This window comes from Acartia tonsa, chromosome 10, assembly GCF_053477335.1.
Source record: "Acartia tonsa isolate MP-2025a chromosome 10, ASM5347733v1, whole genome shotgun sequence".
In the NCBI taxonomy this organism is placed as follows: Eukaryota; Metazoa; Arthropoda; class Copepoda; order Calanoida; family Acartiidae; genus Acartia; species Acartia tonsa.
In genome coordinates this window covers 42,760,098-42,777,705 of record NC_137269.1, presented here as the reverse complement: position 1 = coordinate 42,777,705, position 17,608 = coordinate 42,760,098, and positions in this window count along the sequence as shown.

Below are 17,608 nucleotides of genomic sequence, written 5' to 3'. Positions count from 1 at the left end.
CTTTCTTAGGTATCATGAAAATCTTGAGCAACATCCAAGTAATAACATATCCATTGTGCTCCGTTTAATTATGTCTTATCCGCTGGCGAACATGGAAAAGTAATTGAATTACCATAAATTAAACCATCCAGAAATTTTGTTTGGTTCACCCGCCAAGGATGCTGGGATGGACATTTTTACAAAGAAAAGTTGTAAATTTTAAAGGCCATTGTCCTCTCCATACCTGCTTTTAAGCAGGGAGGGTGGGGACATTTGGTTCTTTTTATAATAACGTTTTCTTATCGTTGGCCTAGTAACTTTGGGAACTTTTATTTAATTTTCACTGGTTGGTTCATAAAGTTTAGGGTCCAAAAGTATCAACCACTACTTGATAAACGACAGAAAAGGTAATTTTTTGTAACACAATTCGGGATCTACATTAATTTATCGGTCATTGTCTTATCCCTTTAGATCCCTGGGTATTGTATTAAGCCTCATGTAATTCTGGCGCTTGGCTTCTTTTAACGAGGAGTTAGCTTTTCATCAACTCATTATAGCTGCGCCACTAGAGAATCACAAATGCACTTAAGTTTTGTAGCTGTCTATATTGCCCTAGGAAAATGGGGATAGGTGTCACTGCTTTTGGCCTACTTATTCTATTGACGCCAGAAAATTCCCTATATCCCATCTCTTTTCAAGGGGGTTTCTTTCCCCCTTCCCTTTCTTTTTTCTCTCTACTATGGCGTCAATAGAATAGGTAGGCCAAAAGCTGTGACATCTATCCCCATTTTCCAAGAGCAATAAAGACAGCTACAAAACTTAAGTGCATTTGTGAATCTCTAGTGGCGCCCCCTTCTGGAGATTACAAGTAGTTTAGACCGTTTGGCCACTCAACCTATTGAACCAATCAATCAAAATTTAATATATTCCCCAAAGTTGTTAAACAAACGAATAAGAAAACGTTATTATAGGAATTTTGGGACTAGTGTATTAAACAGCCCTCTCTCTCTGAAAGTTACTCTATAATTTACAATGTCTGTCCGTCCGTCCTATTTGTTTCTTTTGGGTTAATTAATAGACACACTATTATTACCTTTACTACCTTTATTGGTTTAATGTGATTTTATGAAAGCTCTGACTTGATTATTTTCAACGAAAAATCTGGTTTCTACCTATACATTTCTCATTTCTATAAACCCCTTTTTAAACCATCCCCCAATTTGAACAAAAATATACATTCTTATTTAAAGTTGTTATTAAACCAAAGTCCGCAAAAATTTTTGAAAATAGCACAGTGTCAAATATCTGCAATGTGTTGGACCATTTTTAAATTAGTATTAAATAAAGGACACCAAACGCAGGGGAAGGGGACTTTGAGCTGTTTATTACCCTAGTCCCTAAAGTTTAATAATAATAACGTTTTCTTATTCGTTGGCTGACTACTTTGAGGACTTTAATCGAATTTTGATTGGTTGGGTCATTGTGATTGTATGCACTAACGTTTCAACCATTAATGAATAAAGTTTTGTGTATTATCATTGGAGATGTAAATAAATTTATCGGCTATTGTCTTATCCCTTTAGTTCCCTGTATCGAACGACATTGAGCCATGAGAGAGTTTTATTGGTGTCTGTTTAGATCTTACTTACAGCTGAATTGAATGCTTTTTCCATTATAAGCTTTATTTAGGTTATGTGATGGTTTTCAGCCATTTTTCTCCATAAAATTCATTTATATTAGGAAGTAGTGAGGAAGGGAGGGGACATCAGACTCCAAATAACACTGGTACCCAAAGTTTTTTAATCTTGTTATCTTGTTCGTTGGCACAAAAACTTGAAGCTCAATCTGTCCCACTTTTGAGCAAGACGATTTCCTTTTCTCCCATCACTTTTGAAGAGATTTTCTTCCCCCCCTTCCCTTTTTCTTTTCCCTTTATATGACGTCATATAGGAATCATCTTGCTCAAAAGTGGGACAGATTGGGCTTCGTCACTTTGGGAACTATTATCAATTATGATTGGTTGGTTACAAACTAGCATATCCAAACTTTCAAACAATACTTTTAATCTACAGAAGGGAAGATTTTGTTTATCATTATTCGGGATTTTTATCAATTTATCGCCCACTGTCCTATCCCGTAGAATACCTGGGACAGAAAAAAAAAATATTTCGAGGAAACACTTTCACACCTACATATCTGAAGGACTTGAAAATTGTGAAATTTAGTCAAATAAATCCATTCTAATCTTGATATATTTTATCATTCTTAAAGCCTCTTATGGGGGGGAGTGTGCTGTCTTTTACGCTAAAAATATTGGTTCAGATTAGAGCAAAAAAATAGAGGGAGAAAGGGTTAAATAACTCCCCATCACAATGTCCTTGTGCCGACTCTTAATTGGTTTCAATGGGAATTTTAACACAGCCAAGTAGCAGACAACAATTTAATAGGAGACGAAATAGGTCATTGAAAAAGGGAGGGAGGTAGTTTATAGAACTATTGAATACAGTAGCACAACTACTTTATAATAAAGATCTCACAAGTCACTGTGGCATTTTTTTGGAATCGCTAGAAAGTGTCATGTGTGACGTCATAAAAAACGTCTAAAAAGGGGGGATGAGAGGAGAAGTGGGAAAGCAAACCCCTCAAAAGGAGATAGATTGAGACGTATTTTTATGACATCACACATGACACTTTCCAGGCGTTTTGCTAAAATAATAATTCTTTCTGTAGACTCTTCTCCCCCCCTTTTTCAACCTATAAATGTATAAGGTTTTTTTTGTTGCAACTTGGTTTTGTTAATATTTTCGATGCTATTGGCATAAATTCAAAGACCCAGTTGAAAGTCAGCACAGGGTCCACGGAGTGGGGAAATACAGTTATTTAACCCCTTCCCTCTTTATTGTTTTACTTTAATATCTAACCCCCCATCAAAAAAAAAACTACATAACAAATTTCGTTGTTTTCATATAATAAGTTAGAAACTAAAATTTTTGCGGCAGTGTTAGGACACCCTCTTATAAAGCTCTTACTAATCTCTTACGTTCCTCTTAGCATCAGGAATTAGGGATAGGTCAATAGTCCATTAAAATGGATAAATTTTCAGATTTTCAAGTTCTCCAATAGAGTGAAACTTGCAGCGGGCTAAACTAGGTAGACAATTTAAGGGTTTATGTCGATTATATGGCTTTGATAAAAAGTGGTCATATCATATCGACAGTGTAATCCTTATATAAAAATAACAAGATGTCTGTATGTATATACAGCCAACTACCTCTCTTCCTTTTTCAAAGACCTCTTTCGTCTGCTTCTAAATAATTTTCTGCTACTTGGCTGTGTTAATATAAGCGACACCATTGGTTGATTTTACTCTAATGTATGTATATACGGAAGGATCTTGCTAAACGCTAAACTGTTATGGTTTTTACAGTGTAGCTTCTTATAAGTCCTGGTTTTTAACTAGTTTGGCGGAGGGTACAAAAACCCCCCCAAGAAAAAAAATTACTCACCCCAATTTTTTAGCTCTCTTTTATTAATAATGGGTAGGGGGTCAACTACTCTCCCCCCCCCCCCCACACATCCTCAAATGCCCCTTTGGGCGTAGCTGCTAGTATAAATAGATTTTTTTTCGATTGATGTATCGCTATGTCCGTGAGGTATTGTGCTCAGTGGGTATTAATGTAACTCAATCTAGCATATATACATTAAGATTCAGGCTGCAAGGGACAATCATATTCCAAATTAAATTGTGCAGATTTAAAAGGGGTAGTTGCACGAAATGCATTTGAATATGAATTTAGTGAACCGCATATTTTTTTTCCTGGTGAATGGTTTAAACTACATCTATAGAGCATAGAGCATCTAAACAGCATGACGACTTATTTATTTTATGTCTAATTTTTGTTATTTATAGTAATACAAAATTATATATGTTTGATGTTATATTTGTAATTTATGCTTGAAATAATTTTTCTGAAATGCACTTCATGCAACTATCTCTTTTTAATCCTTAATGAATAGCAAGTCGTTCCCCTACTTATGATACAAACCATTAAAGATTTAATTTAATTTAAGTCCCCAAAGTTTTTATGCAATTGATTAGAGATCGTTTTGAAAATCTTTTGGTCCATTTTCTCCTCCTACCCTGGATAAATCTACACTTCTTTCTTTCTCAATGTATGTAAGCAACCAAAGACATAATTTTGCATGTGAATATTTGGGGGGAAAGTTCATTTTTAATGTTCATTGTTCAAAAGAGAAAGGGGACATTGGACTGTAAATTGGTACCCAAAAACTTTGGGTACCCTTGTTGAATATCAATTGGTTTCCAATATATTTGTGTGCAAACTTTTCACCCAATAATTTCAATATATAAGGGGTAGTTTTGTAAACATCATTGGGGATGTATGTATATCAATTTATCGTCCATTGTCTTATCCCTTAAGATTCTTGTGTAAGGGATAAGACCAAGTCGATTAATTGAGCCACATACTCAATGATAATAAATAATAATACCCCTTCCGTCGATTAAATTATTGGTTGAAAAATTTGGACATTACTTGTTTGGAAAAAACATTTAGAATTTAAAAAGTGCCCAAAGTTTTAGTCAAAGCAGGTATAAAACTTTGGGTACCATTCTAATTTACAGTCCGCGGTCCCCTAAATCCCTGACTAACTTAACCCATCAACCCACAGAAAGATCCTAAAGAATTTTTGATTAACAAAAACGATTATATACAATTGCAATGGAGCGAAAATTAAAAGTAAATATTCCTTTAAAAAAGTAACATGTGTCTGTCTGTACCGAAGGATCGTGACAACCATGAAACCGATATGGTTCTCCTTTACAGTGTAGCTTATCATGTGTCCTAGGAAGGTTTATAACTATTTTGGGAAAGGGTTCCACTAACTTTCCAAGATAAATCAACCTTTTCCCCCCCCCCAAAAAAAAAAAGTTACTAAATTAAAAGGGTGGGCGCTTGACTCCCCTCTTCTTCAAGTGCCCTCAGTAGATTTTTAAATAAGAAAATTATGTGATTTCAAAAATCCTAGTTATATTTGGTGTATAAATATTTTGTTTGGTCAGGTCTCTTTTGATTAAATACTAATTGCAATGGTGGTCATTCACTTTCGCAAAAAAAAAATAGGTTTTTTTAGCAATATTTTTACAATAAATCAATGAATATAGATTTATAATCAGACAACTACCTGGATCCCAACTTTTTCGTATGCTAGCAAATTGCTTTCAGTTCTTTTGTAGCGAGTTTGCTCTGTTTATATTCCCAACATTATTGGTTGATTTTCAAAGACCCAATTGAAAGTCGGCACATGGTCCTCGGAAAGGGGACATATAATTAATTAACCCCTTCCCCCTCTAGGGCCCCTTGAGGCTAGGTTAGAGTTGTAAACAGGAAAGCTTTGTATGGGGGATATTTTTTTCACAGGGGCAATTTCTTGGGATGTTGGTGGTACCCACTCCCGAAATAGTTATAAACCATCCCATGACCTAGAAGAAGCTATCCTAATAAGAACCATATCGGTACTGTTACTTTATCATAAGGCCTCTAGTGCCACTTTAGATGTTCGTTTTTTATTTAAAATATCTAATTCTAGAAATAATTTGTCTATGTTGCATTCAAGTCTCAAAATTTTCGATTTTTTTTTGTGATTTATCTTGGGAAGGAGGTGGTACCCTCACTAAAAAAATAGTTATAAACCTCTCCGGGACCTATGAGAAGCTACATTGTAAATGAGAACCATTTCGGTCTAGCGGTTACTTTTATATAAAAATAAGTAACATATTAGGTCTGCGTAAATGATAAGACACCCAAAATTGAAAGCCAAATGTTTATCCAACCTTATTTGATCTGCGTAAGTCATTGCACATCCTAATAAGAAACCCAAATGTTTATCCAACCTTATTTGCTTCTTTTCAAAATAATTCCCTCAGCAGGAAAGGAATAGGACAATGAAAATTAATTTAATCCTTTACTTTGATATTTTGTATATCAAAACTGATTAATAACCATTAGAATGAAATTGTGTATCGTATTTTACACAATTTTCCGCGAATAATAAAATTTTAATCATAAAACTAAAATCTTTTGTTGGTCCAGGCCTTCGGGTCCAACAAAACTTTTACTTTTTACTCCCTTCAGAAAGCTGTCCACAATACGATACAACAAATAACTTCATAACCTTTTACTTTTCCTTAATATTGAACAGCTACCGAAGGCAGAACTTGGCCCAGAGCATGCGTTTTGCCTGTTTATGAGCCAAGGCATTCCTCCTACTCTTACTATTTATGTCTTGCACCTGACATAGCAGCAGTAGGAACCATTTCTAACGTCTTTAGTTATGACGCTGTATCGGCCCGAGATTCGAACCTATCACCCTCCCGACGACGTGTTGAGCCATGGTCTTGGTTAGGAAATCATTTATAGTCCATTGTCCAATCCCTTTATCTCTGACTAAACTGGGTTAAAATGGATTATCGATATATTATCACTTGGATGATGCACCAGATTTTCATGTATTCTGATAAAGAGATGATCACAGCTGGCTAAAATGATGATACCCCCCACCTCCATCCACCCCCTTTATCCTATCCCATCCCTACCCTACTGGATGAACGAACTGAACAATAAATGAGGTCTATATTTGCAATTTTCCCCTGACAATATATCCACATGTATCCTAAATCCATTTATAGGATGAATAATAAATAAAGATTTGGTCAGGTTGTGTTTATTCTAATCTCAGGAATATAAAGAGATAAGACAATAGCCGATAAATTACTGTACACCCGCAATGATGATACACAAAACTACCCTTTTTGTAGATTACAATTAGTGGTTGAAACGTAAAGACACTGAACTTAATAAATCAACTAATCAAAATTTATTGAAAGTCCCCAAAGTTGTAAGGCCAAGGAACAAGAAAACGTTAATACAAAACTTTGAGGACTAGTGTAAAGAAACCCTAATGTCCCCATCCTCCCTGCATTTTGGTTGTGTTTATTCTAATCTCAGGGATCTAAAGGGATAAGACAATGAAAGATAAATTGATATTCAGTTCCAATGAGGATAAACAAAATTACCTCTTATGTAGTTATTGGTTGAAACCTTGGACACCGCTAGTTTTGAACTAACCAATCATAATTCAGTAAAAGTTTTTGACTCAACAAATAAGACAACTGGGTTAACTTTGATTGGTTGGTTCATTAAGTTGAGTGTCTAAATGTTTTAACCATTAATTGTAACCTACAGAAGGGACCATTTTATGTATTATCATTTGGTATGTACATCAATTTATCGGCCATTGTCTTATCCCTCTAGATCCCTGGTAAGGTGCAGAGTTTGTGCGGTTCAAATGACATAACATTGTGTGGAAGTGGATATACACCTTCTCAGCTTAATCAACTAAGTATTTATTTTCCCTAAGTATTTATATAAGATTATATTTTTAAGGAAATAGATTTATTTCAGGGATCTAAAGGGATAAGACAATGGCCGATATATCAATGTACATTCCCAATGACGATAAACAAAATACTCCTGCTTTAGGTTAAAATTAGTGGTGTCAACAGTTAAACACGGAACTAAATGAAACAACCAATAATCAACTAAAGCCCTCAAAGTTGTTAAGCCAAAGAAGCAGAAAACGTTATTATAAAACAATAAAGGTACTAAGAAAGAGAGGTAATGTCTGATTGAGCCAATAGGAGAATCGCATCGGTACATACATTTAATTTCATTGGTTGAAATTGTGTACACATTTTGTTACGAACGCATGTTTTTTTTTCATTTTATACATAGATAAAAGTCAGCTGTAAACAGTATATTTTCTTAGTAGAAAGCTTTACGGAATCAGAAATAATTGCCCAAAAATTTCGTCTTAAATTTGAAAGCTTCAAACAGAGGTATTCTTATAATTTTTGTGAAAAATCCTCCGAATCGAAAAAAAAATTACAAAAATTAAATAAAATCTTAAAAGGTTCATCAACATATGATTTTGTTTAATTTTTGTAGATTTTTAATGTGCTTTTGGATGATTTTTCACAAAAAAAAATAAATTTGCCTCACTATCGAGTAGCGAGTCTATAATTTTTTAAGAATCCCCATCAGCTTGAGTCGAAAAAAACAATACTTTTGTCTGCTAGAAATGTTCTTTCTTAGATTTAACGAAAAAAGGGTTTAGAATATGCTTCTATTCTTATATTTCTATTTATAAAACTTTGAAGCCAAGTGTAAAGAAAAGCCCAGTGTCTCCTCTCTCACTGGATTTATTCAGATATAGGTTAATAGAGGATAAATTTATATTTAAATAATTTCTATTTCGTAGAATACTTTCTTTGGTAACTTATAGTTATTATCATCTATAAATCAAAGTAGAATGATGTCTGTCCGTCTGAAATTAAAATCTAAGTAACCACCGAACCGATTGGATTTTACTCTTCATGAAATTTAATATACCTATTGGTCCTGTGGTGGTTGTAAGCTATTTTCTTTGATTGGTTGCTTCAAACGCTTCAACCACTAATTTAAATCTACAGAAGGGGTACTTTTGTGTATCTTCATTGGGTATGTACTGTACATACATCCATTTATCGGGCTTTGTCTTATCCCTTTAAATCTTTGGGGTATTCCATTGCCTAACAGTTTTTAACAGTGACTTTACAAAACAAATTACAAGAATAACATCATCCAAAGATAGCAGAGAACAAGAACAACATCATCCAAAGATAGCAGAGAACAAGAACAAGAACAACATCATCCAAAGATAGCAGAGAACAAGAACAACATAATCCAAAGATAGCAGAGAACTAAATTATGATAGTTATTTATCGCATCGTAACAGCTTTAGGTGGATATAAAGTTGTAAAATTACAAGATAAAAACCAATTTTGCTAGCCCCGAGATGCCAGAGGCACGGGCTAACAAAACTGGTTTTAATATTATGATGGACAAAATACGAAACTATACAAGATTTTTCAGTATGTCTAAGAATCAGTTCTAATCCAGCGGATATTAATCGGTTTCGAAGCCATACTGGAAAGAATATTTCAACAGTTAGAGAGCAGATTTTCCGGGTTATGTAAAGGAAACGAAGTTGCGGGTTTCGTCATATTTTCACAGTAGCTTTTCTCCTATTAATAGCCTTGCGGGGAGCTCTAAACCTGCGGAGCCAATTGCCTAACCCCGTGGAGCAATCACCTAACCTAACCTAAAATAACCTTTCAAAAGTGTGAAAATACGACGAAACCTGCAACTTCGTTTCCTTCACTTAACCCTATTTTTAAAACAATTATAAAAAAGTCTATGTTTATTAGAACCTGAGTAAATCAGGTTTTCCAAATAGACGTACAGACAAATTGATAAAAAGAGTTACAAAGTAGCTTCGCTACTAAAAAAGGTATTTGTAACAGTAAATAATAAAAACTTTGATATGACAATGCACGTATGGTCCCTCAGATGTCAAAACTTTATTTTAGTGTTTGGCCAAAATGACTTAGCAATTGTATCTGTAAGTACGTCTAATAACACCCTATGCTATTTTTAAAATCCTAGAAAATTTTTTTTGCAAGAAAATTGCATAAATTCGCAACCTTTTTTAGAACCACTACATAACTCGAGTTTTAAAACTTTTTATATAAAATCCTTTTTACAAAAAATATCAATAATTACTTAAAATTAAACCTGAAAGAAAAAAAATCTCATTACACGTGTTAATTTGCATGTTTTAGGTCTTTTTTTGAGGAAAGTATAACTTCCACATTTTTCATTTTGACAATAATTATATTTTTTAACATTTCAAAGTAAAATATAATAAAACTTAAACGATTTTTCTTGTATTATCAGTTGAAAATTTCATCAAACATGCAATTTAAGTGATGAAAATTTAATAAAATCATTTTTTGAATGTTTAGAATTACCAATTTTCTACATTTAAAACAAAATGTTAACAAAATTTAAAAACATTCTAATATAAAACTTTAAAAATCAATAACATTTTATAAAATGATGTTTTAAAAAATAAATCATTAAAAGGTATTAAAATGCATTTTAAGTTGCTTAAAATTAAAACGAGAATATCTTTTTACACTTTATTCTTTGTAATAGAGATTAATCGTCATTTGCTGAAAATGAAACATTTAATAAACTAATTGAATCTTTTTGTGACCATATTTAGAATTTTTAATTTTTACACTAAGGTGTTTTTAATAAAAATCTTTGTTAATTTCTGTTTTACGACAAAAAAAGAAAGGGACTTTTTTACTATTTCTAGGTTATCTTATGCAATTTAAACTATATAATATGAAATAAATTTTAATTGTCTTTCTTTTGAGCCACAAAACACTGTAAAATGTAACATATATGCAAAAATAACAATTTTTTTAATGAATATTATAATATCCTTACATGACATTGCGTCAGAGCTTATTCTTTAGATCATATGTTCATGAAAAGTAGTCATAAACTTGGAGGGTTGCGCTATTTATTAGAATATTAAATAAACTTGAATGGTAAAAATATTAGCATATCCTTTGTTAATTCAAATGCTTTAGGTATATTGTTCGGAAAGTTAGTTAAAAAAGAGAGAATTTGCTGTGTATACTGTTGAAAGACTTTCAAAAATGTGAATTACAAAGCAATCCTAAAAGATCGGGCCGTAGGCGAGTCTTAGTCGATTGGGGGGGGGGGGGGGGGGTGGTTAATGATCACCTTTTCCAACCAATATTCAATCAACTTCTATTTAACCCTTATCAGTCGGGCGCCTGCCCCCCTATTATCTCAGCTCCTATTCGATCAGGGCTCAAAAATTTTGTGCATGTCCCCTGTTTCATAATGAATTTCCGACTATAAGTGACTCAGATTTTCGTTATTGGTATACGAGGTAAAAAAAAGAACATTTTAAAAAAATTATTTAAATAAAACCCAACGTGTATTGGCAGTACAAACATCTTAATGCTAGCAGACATATGTTTATCAACATTTGCAGAAAGCTATTTCCACAAGAAAAATTATTCAGGTTTCTACCTCACAATTTTAAATATTTCTTTTTGATAAAATGTTTGACATATATCGTATAATCATTTACCAAAAAAAATATTTTGATAATTTAGATTTCAGAGAAGATTAATCCTTTCAAAAAACTAAGACGACATTTTACATCTTCTGTCATGACATTTTAGAAAAAATATAAAAAAAACAAAATTTAGTATGAAAACTATTTTCATCGATTTTTCTGAAGGTATTATCGTATTCTGTGGCTTTGTTATTATCATTTACTTATATTGAAAGTGCCAAACATTGTACCCTAACTTATTCATTTAATAAAAAACCAACCGTGAATGGCCGATAATTTGATTTACATTTCCAATGATGTTACACAAAATTTCGCGCTCTATACGTTACAATCATTGGTTGAAACGTTTGGACACTCAACTTAAAGACCAACCATTCAAAATCTTATATAAAAAAAAGTCCACAAAGTTGTTAAGCCACAAATAAGAAAACGTTATTATAAAACTTTGGGGACACTAGGGTAAAAAACAGCCCTGTGAGGAAATGAATGACATATCAAAACAGAAAACAAACAACCTCGAAGCTAAAACTCAGTCTATCTAAAAGTAAAATCCTGAGGGAAATGGATAAGTGTTCAATGTTGTTTTATTTTCCCTGTTTGTATTTATTCAATCTGCATTTTTATAAGCTTGGACGTCCAAGGATGGGGGTAGATGATATGTTTACACCCCTCAAACTTTAAAACCCCTTATTTACCCCCTCAAAATCGTTAAAGATTACATTTTATTACCACCGTCAAATTTTTAAAACCCCTAAATTTACCTCCTTAAAAGAGAAAGCTTGTAGGTCCCTGGTTATAAGGTAGGGAGAGGACATTGGGCTATTTATTACACTTGTCCCCAAAGTATTACAAAAACGTCTCTTATTCGTTGGCGTAACTGTGGTATCCGCCGAGGAGAAATGGCAGACACCGGAGTTCAATTAGATTACGGCAGTGTGACAGACGTGGACACCTTACTATAGAGAAGCTACGCTTCTCTAGCTTTCACTAGATAATGATCAACATCTATTTTCAGTTGTCACTTTATTGAAGGGTTAAGAGATACTGCAGTTATATACAACAAACAATAATTACATGGATAGGAATAAATAATCATAACATAAAAGCATAAATAATACATATACAATGGTCAGTTTGGGCAATAATGATTCCCCCATCCCTGGAAAGGGTGGGGGAGAATTAAGAATACAGTTAACCATAATAAACATGACAGATTCAAATCATTAATTCTAAGCGTAGGGAGGGGGTCACTAGACCCCTTCCCCAGGACTCGGGGGAGGGCCATTGACCCTCCACCGAACCCCAGATCAGGGGTGCCATAGACATGGCTCACGGTTGCCGAATACCACAACTCTCCCCTCGGAAGGCTGGGAGATGGTTTCCCTACCAGACTTCCGACAGTGGTTGAGGCCTTCGGCCCGCTCCTTAGGGCTAAAATATATACAAACGATAATGATTCAATGGAATCCTAGTGGTGAGTATCTTCTTAGGGTTGATGGGCTCCCAATGTGGGATAGAAGGCAGAGGCTGACTTGGGTTGGATCCGTTGGTCAGCGCCGGCAGGCATCAGGTTTGCTGGTGGCACAGTTGTTGCTGGAACGGTCAGCAGTGGGGCCTGCGGGTTGTTGTTGGCAGCGGCTGGGGCACTGGCTGCCAGATTGATTGTCTGAGCAGCGGCCTGTCCTCCTGAGGGGCCGCGGGGTCTGCCAGAGGGCGGTCCTGGCCTACCTGGGCGGTCATGCCCGCTGTCCGTTGATTTCATAGACACCATTTCCTCGGCTGCTTCCCTGCCGATGGGAATGGCATCCCAGTCCACTGAAAAGTCCCGGGACTTGGCATGGTTGAGCCTGGCTCTAGCCATCGCCTTCTTATACAAGGCTGGGTGGTACAGGAACACTTGTGATATCGCATTCAGGGCTGCCCGGACTCCTCCTTGTGCTGCTGCCAGAGAAATGATGGTTAGGTCCCCCAGCAGTTTGAGGATCAGCAACAGCAAGCACAGGATGGCGGCGCCATCTCCCCACTCGTGGATGGCTTGTCTAAATCCTGCCCAGACATCCAGGGCTGCCTCTCCTTCCTCCGCCAGTCGGTCAATGTTGTAGGACACTATCCCATGGTCTCCTGTGGCCGAACAGCTGCCTTGCTGAACGCAGGAGCCATAGGATAGGCCGGTCAGCATGGCACTCTTGTATGCTGGGAACGCCAGCAGTTGTTGCCAGTCGTTCAACTCAGCCTGCGAATACAAACCACCTGAACTGAAGTCATCTAAGGGGTCTGTCAACAACTGCTTAGGCGTATCCAGCGGGGGTGGCCTCTTCTTGGGAGCAGGGGTTAACTCTATCCAGCCTTCCTCCGCGTGCACAGTCAGGGGGTAGGTGGAGGAACAGGGAATCTTGGTGGCGTGCTCACTGTATACCCGCGTCACAGCGTCTACAAAACCTGGCACTTTGTCCCAACACTCCTTGTGTTCGCGGACAACATACTTGTGCCTTTGGCAGGTCAGCTGCAGCAGGATGTCTCCCCTCAGTACCGAGAACGTGCTCCCCTGGACACGCACCGGGTGGGCCGGATCTAGTTGCTGGAGCTTCCAGCAGTTGGCCGCTACTTCTTCTGCTGCAGTGCTTCTCATGCGTGTTTCCAGGGTAAATCCAATATAACCTGCATGGATCTGTGCTTGAAGGGGAACGTCAACATCCCTGGCCGACACTCGGGGCAGCGCAGCCGCGGCTGGGTCAGCTGCCACGAACAACGCTGGATGGTTGGTGGCATGGGCCTCGAAGTCGCAGTTCACAATTGAGGTGGGGTTGGTCATGTTGATGAAAAACTGGGCCTGATGGTCAACCAGATATGCATCCCTCACCAGGCTGGGCTGGAGGCTGCGGATCAGCCTCAAGGGGCAATCTCTTCCCAGGTGGTCCCACACGTAGGTTGCTTCCCCAGTGATACAGGACAGCTCAGAATGGGGACAATCGAGGGTCAGGTGGTCAGACTGGGACTCCACCCGTCCATCCTCCACCACATAGGTCTCCTCCTTGACCAGCAGCCGCCGCTCCTGGAGCACTAATTCATTGCGGTAGAGCTGGCCCTCAAAGTGGACGTCCTCCCCCTCGCAACCCACCCCCTCGGGGCTGTTGACGAGGGCGCCCACCATATCAATGGTGAAGAACAGGGGGTGGTTCAGCTGGAACGTCAGTGGCTGGGTCTTGCCTGGCAACGTGTATACTCGGTTCCTGGCCAGGTCTCGGCACGCTTCTGGGTCTATCTTGGTTGGCCTCATGAGGGTGGGGACCGAGGTCACCTTGAGGTGACCCCATACCCCACACCTGAATGTCCACTGGGACACGGTGAGCTGACAGCTGAACCCAGTGGTTTCCCTCACCTTGACTTGCTGCAGGACGTGGATGTCATGGCCCAGGGGCACCTCCTGGTGTAGGGGCTCCGTGTCACACATCTTTTCTTTATTGTAAGACGTGACATGGGTGGGGTTGGCACAGTCCCACCCCACCAGGACGTAGCTGGTTGTAGGCCACACGGCTGCCAGCAGGAGGCCCCACAGGACCATCCACCAATGGGAGAGGCTTCCAGGTAACCATCTTCCTCGTGCACGCGGCTGGGGATCTCCGGCTCTGGTCACGGCTGCTTCTTGGGGCTGGACACGGCTGGGCTGCTCCTGGCTAGACACAAATTTCCATTGAGCGTTATCTGTATGCGGCCGAGGCACCCCGATACCCTCCCCAATGACAGACTGGCAAGCGACTGGCACTTGCCTGGGTGTCGGCTCCCCTAGCCCTAAATGCTCCCTTCCCTGGTCCAAGGCATGCCCAGTGGCATGGGGCTGAAGTGCATGTGGCACAGGCTCGCCCTTACTCAATGCCCTCCCCTGCCCTAGGAACTCAGGTGCATGTGGCACAGGCAAGTCCTTATTTTCCCAATTTTCAATCTCCCCAGCCTCAAGTGCAGGGGGCACAGGCAAGGCTGGGTGTTTACAAGGTTTTGGATTCAATACATTTAACAAATTCAACTTATCCTGATGGTGAGCCGCTGGGTTCCCTTGGCTGGTAGAGGGCTCTGGATGGCATGTAGCTGGACTCTCCCTGCAGGCTGGTGGCGCTGGCTGGCATGTAGCTGGGCTCTCCCTGCAGGCTGGTGGCGCTGGCTGGCTGGGGGTGACGGGTGTCACCCCTCCCTCTGGGACCGCTGGCTCGTTCCAGGACTCAGGTCTCTCGGTGGCGGCGACGGTTGTCGCCCCAGACATCAGGTTGGAGGCTGGCTCGTTCCAGGATCCAGGTATCTCGGTGGCAGCGACGGTTGTCGCTCCAGGCACAAGGTGGGAGGCGCTGGATAGCACCCCCCCATCATCCCAGGTGGCGACGCCGGGTGGCGTCCCATACATCGATGCAGAGGTGCTGGCTAGCACCTCCTGCCTCTCTCGTTCAGCGGCTGCCAGGGCCTCCCCATACACCGTCTCAGGAACGCTGGGCAGCGCCCCTCCACTCTTGCTGGGTAGGCTCAGTCGGGCAGGTTCCATCATGTTGAGGCTGAAAGGCTGGGGCCTCAGCACCTCTGGCTCGGCTATGTTGTTGGGCTGTACCAGCTCTGGCCCCAGATGGTTAAGACTGAAGCCTAGGCCAACCCGGTTGGGTTCAGCCGCGCCGCCCAGTACGTTGATCCTAGCTGGGACAGTTCCGAACTGCGGCATTCCATCGGCTCGGTCCGCAGCTCTGGGGGCGGCTGCTTGCGGTGGTGGTGCTGGGGGCGCGCTACCTTCCATATGGGCCACTCTGCTGGGCTTCCCCGGAGGGGCACCCTTGTCGGCGGTGCGCCTGCGGCTGGCTACCTGGGCCCAGTCAGCTCTACAATCGGCCGCCGTGTGACCGTCATAGTGGCAACGCTCACACTTGGCAGAACGGTCACGGCGTGGCTGGGTGCGCCTCTCCTCTAGGCTAACTTCCACAGGCGTTGGACAGTCTCGAGCTCGGTGGCCTCTCCCCTGGCAGCGGTAGCAGCGGCCTGGAACCTTGTCATCTGGAGCTACCTTCCCCATCTGGTGGAGACCCGGAGCCAAGGAGCCAATCTCCATTGGCTCCGACTCGTCATATTGGGGCAACTGGATGCAGGCAGATCCAGTCAGCCCGTCGGTCGAGTCCACTAAGCACACGCCTTCCTTCAGCTGCTTAGTAACCATGGTCACGGTGAACATGGCCTTGCGAGTGTACTCAGGTACACTCGCAATTTCATGGTTCATCATGAGGCGTTTTACATTGGCGTTACGAATTCCACGACTTAATTCGTCCACCAACAATTCAAGATCCTCATGATTGTAGGCGTCCCTATACAAGGCGCACTTTGTTGATATGTACGCCTGTATAGGTTCTGTCGAGTGTTGCTTGTAATCCCTAAACGCTTGTTTAAGCGTTTGGGATTCAAAAGCAGGGCGAAATAGCAATTCACACTCGGTCTTGACCTGTTCGTAGGTCAAGGCTTGGCCTGCCTCGCCAAACAGATGGGACGCCATTTCCGCCGCTTGCCCTACCAATGACAGTAGTAGGGCGTTGCGGCGGTTGAGGGAATCATGAGGTGGCACGCGGTAAGCCGCCCATGACATCTCCAGTCGGCGGATATGTGCCGACCAGGACTGTTTGGGCGGCCCTCTAAACTCCGGCAGATTGCTCAGCATCAGCTTGCGGTACTCGGCTGGGGCCGGCTGAGGGTCATCCTGGAGCCATCCTGGGGCTTGGTCACCTCCTGGGACTTGATGCTGGTCCATTGGGTCAACGGTGAAACGGCGGGCACAAAGTTATACAGTACTACAATGAATGGGTTGTCACTTGAGGCTTCCTAGCCTAACAGCCAACACTGTTTGTATCACTAGGTTGGGAGTTTTAATTGCAAATATATAACTTAGCTGTACTTATCAATAATTAGGTGTTGAGGTAGATAGATGTTGAGGGTCTGAACTGCTGTCAGGAACTGATTGGGTTTTCCCTTATCACACTAGAGCTAGGAGGAAAGAAACTTGCAATTCTTTATTTGCTAAAAATACCCCTGTTAAATGCTATGGAGTAGCTCCGCTCTGGTGTGAAAGTGTGTGTGTGTGTGTGCGTGGAATCTTCTGTCCTTGTAACGCGCGTTCGCGCCGTCAAATCCGCGCACACGGGGAAAACGCGCTCTCACCCCTCAGCTCGCTCTCTCATTGGTCCGCTTCGTCCGTTGGATTTATGATATTTTCCGCACTCTGTTGCGCTACCCGTGAATGGCGCTCTGTGTATCCGATCGCTAGCTCCACACTACAGACGGACTTAGTCTAGTGTGGGTAGGAAGGGGGGAAGCGCGTGAGGGGACGGGGGTAACTCCGTCCGTTCCCACTGTGAGGGAGGGGGGTAACTGTGTGCTGGTGTAATGGGGCCTTTGCTTCTTAATCTTAGGCTTATCTGTTATATCACCCTGATTGTATTTGCCTTCAATGGAGAGGGGCCCCTCCCCTTCCCTTGGAATAAGGGGTGTATTGTTATTGTGCTGTGGGCTTGAGATTGTTTTGATTATA